The following is a 2,830-nucleotide window of genomic DNA, read 5'->3' as shown; positions in this document are numbered from 1 at the left end:
AGTGGGATATCTAAGAAACGTGTTTAAATAGATTTCTCAATCACTCCTTGCAACACATAAGAGTTTTCACTCCCCAGCACTTATATACCAGCTAAACTCTTCTCATGTCCCCTTCAAGCATCTAACATCTCCAACTTGTTTCTTGTCATCCATGTCACCTGAGTTTATGCAAATCTCTGTAAAGTTTAAAAAATTGAAAGCTCTTTTTAACCCAGCAAAGACAAAGCAGAGTCTTCCATCAGTATCAGTAGGATATTGGTTCCAGAACATCCCCTTGCCCTCACCACATCTTCTGAAAATCCATGGATTTTCAAATTTCTTAATTAACATAGCTTTGTATATGTGCATGATCCTGTATGTTTACATTATTTCTAGATTATGTATAATAATTTACAATGCAAATACTATGTAATTGCCATAATATATTGTTTAGGGAATAAATGACAAGAGAAAACTATCTGTACATAAGCAGAGCAGACATGGTTTTTCTTTTCAAATGTATTTTTCTATGGTTGATTGAATGCATGGGTGTAGAATTCACGGATGAGGATTGACTGCATTTTCTTTCTTCTAAAAACTATCAAGGAGAGTAAAATAAATTCAGGGATCTGTACACCCTATAGAAAATAAGGGGTTCTGACTGGCCGCTCTGAAAAGCATTGTTTCCAGGTCCAGCTCCCCGCTTGCCGCAGCCACCTCCGCAGCCGCGGTTCCAGCAGCTTTGTCGCCAGAGTCCCCGAACTCTCGCTTTCTCTCAAGTCTGCCGCATCAGATCACCAGCATGCCCCACGATGTCAGACGCGACCATGGACACTAGCTCTGAGGTCGCCACCAAGGACTTAAGAAGGAATTTGTGGAGGAGACAGAGAATGGGAGAGACGCCCTGCCAAAAGCAACGCTAATGAGGAGAAGGGGAGCAGGAGGCCGACAACAAAGTAGATGAAGAGGAAGAAGGTGGAGAGGAACAGGAGGAAGAGGGCAGGGCGATGGTGAGGAAGAGGATGGAGGTGAAGATGAGGAGGCCCAGGCAGTTACATGCAAGCAGGCAGCTGAAGATGATGAGGAGGACGATGTTGACTCCAAGAAGCAGAAGACTGATGAGGATGACTAGACAGCAAAAAAGGAAAAGTTAAACTAAAAAAATAGGCTCACTAGGCTAATCCTCTGCCTGAGGCGCCAGCACACCAGTTTCTAGTCCCGGTTGCTCCTCTTCCAGTCTAGCTCTGTGCTGTGGTCCGGGAGTGCAGTGGAGGATGGCCCAAGTTTTGGGGCCCTGCACCCGCATGGGAAACCAGGAGAAGCACCTGGCTCCTGGCTTCGGATCAGCGCGGTGCCATTGGAGAGTGAACGAGCAGCAAAAGGAAGACCTTTCTCTCTGTCTCTCTCTCTCACTGTCCACTCTGCCTGTCAAAAAAAAAAAAAAAAAAAAAACTAAAAAAAAAAAATCAAGGCTGCCATGACCTATTCCCTCGCTTTCTTTTTTTTTTTAACTTTTATTTAATAAATATAAATTTCCAAAGTACAGCTTTTAGATTACAGTGGTTTTTTCCCCCATAACTTCCCTCCCACCCGTAACCCTCCCATCTCCTTCTCCCTCTCCCATTCCATTCACATCAAGATTCATTTTCAATTATCTTTATATACAGAAGATCAATTTAGTATTTATTAAGTAAAGATTTCAAAGTTTGCACCCACACTGAAACACAAAGTGTAAAGTACTGTTTGAGTACTAGTTATAGCATTAATTCACAGAAGTGGTATTTCTTGAACATAACTTACTACAAAGTATGTTTGTCACTTCTACTAAATAATAAAATTAATGATAAAGAAATACAGTTTCTCATTGGGAAGTGTCTTAACCTATTCTTTGGTAAAATTTCTTAGTTAATATTTGGAAAGCTACTCTGTTCTGACTCCTGTCTGCCTTTTAGAAAACTTTCAGAGGCATAGCTACTTTTTTCATCCAGAAGATGATTGTTGATTGTGACACAGGATGAGGAGTGTGGTACGGTTCTGTAGCCTGTGCAGCACCGTTGTGTGACAATGAATGAATTCTATTTTTCTTTCCTCTCATTCATTCTCATACTTTCACATGAACCAACCGGTGGCATATGGCATACGTAATGAATTTCTTCTGGAAGCTACCCTTTCCCTGTTACTATTACTGGATTTTAGGATTTAATTTTTAAGCATTTCAACGTGGGCTTCTTTTTTTTTCCAGTACATTGAAAGTCAATGGCTTAAGAATTCAGAAGTGATAAAAGCTAATGACATTCACTCATATTGGGATAGTGTAGCACATTGTGCTGTTTGATTAGCATAGGTGGTGATTGATTTAATATTCACTAAAATTTTGTGGCGTTTACCTGTTATTATTTCTCCTTGCCAAAACTGTGCTAAGATATATAAAGCCATCAAGATAGAAAGTAGTACAACTAATCTGGAACCCAGTAGTTTTGCTTTGTACCTATGTTATTTAAATATCTTTTTATGACCATGTTGGTCTCTGAGTTACTTACTACATTGAAACAATCCAGTAAAACTTAGAAAAGTGGGAAAACAAATGTAGTGTATATTTTAATAAGTGTTTAAGTTTTCAGCATATGGTCATAGTCATTTTAATTTACCTTCATTCAGCATAGACATGAATCATAGAACTTCAGAAATATAAGGAAGATTACACATGCTCATGTTCATAATTCATCACTAAAATAAAATTCTGCAAAATGTATTATTATGTATGTACAACTCGAGAGATAATAATCTGACTTTAATCTGACTTTTGTGTCAATAGAACCACAGACTTTGTTTTGTTCTGTGGAGGGAATTC

General features: G+C 39.0%; 1 pseudogene; it reads left to right on the top strand.

The window, feature by feature from the left end:
• Positions 1-290: 290 nt before the first annotated feature.
• Positions 291-1,384, top strand: LOC138848069 (prothymosin alpha-like; annotated as a pseudogene).
• Positions 1,385-2,830: the final 1,446 nt, after the last annotated feature.

This window comes from Oryctolagus cuniculus, unplaced genomic scaffold, assembly GCF_964237555.1.
Source record: "Oryctolagus cuniculus unplaced genomic scaffold, mOryCun1.1 SCAFFOLD_172, whole genome shotgun sequence".
Classification (NCBI taxonomy): domain Eukaryota; kingdom Metazoa; phylum Chordata; class Mammalia; order Lagomorpha; family Leporidae; genus Oryctolagus; species Oryctolagus cuniculus.
Note: the sequence above shows the minus strand (reverse complement) of the source record. Positions and strands in the feature narration are given on the sequence as shown.